Here is a 674-nt window from a genome sequence, read left to right on the forward strand (position 1 = left end):
AAATATGCGAAAGATTAATTGTCTTTCACTAAGGTAATAAGATAAACAAACACTATGAAGAATCATATTTCACAATATGAATACAAATTTTGATTTATATTTGATAGTTTACGAACATTAAGTGTATCCATAATCCATCAAACGTGACAAACAACAGTTACGGCTTATATGCTAATTAAACAGATTGTTTTGATAACCTTCAAATACAAATATAACAATGATGAATAAAGGTTAATGCTTATTGAAATAAATTTTGCCCTCCCCCAATAGTTGATAATATGGTTAGTTAACCTTTTTTATTTTCTAGCAATAATGTTAAACAAATTTGATTATCAATGTAATGATAAATCATCAGTGTAATTATGATTGTGATATACTCTCTAATAAATGCTATAAAAAATAAATTGAGTTATACGATGATTTACATAATAATAAAGGGTTTAATGATTTTTCAAAAACTGAATTACAGAATAGTAATTATGATTTACCTATTAATTTTCATAGTTCAATCTTTTCATTGTCCTTTATATTAAATAGCTAAGTTTTAACGTTTTCTTTTTTATATATAATTTTTAACCAACTACTTAAGTTGATATATCATTACTTATAAATACTTATTTTTAATTTGCACATTACATGTATTTTGCAAATGAAATAATTGATACAAATTTGGA

Source organism: Rutidosis leptorrhynchoides, chromosome 10, assembly GCF_046630445.1.
Source record: "Rutidosis leptorrhynchoides isolate AG116_Rl617_1_P2 chromosome 10, CSIRO_AGI_Rlap_v1, whole genome shotgun sequence".
NCBI classification, from domain to species: domain Eukaryota; kingdom Viridiplantae; phylum Streptophyta; class Magnoliopsida; order Asterales; family Asteraceae; genus Rutidosis; species Rutidosis leptorrhynchoides.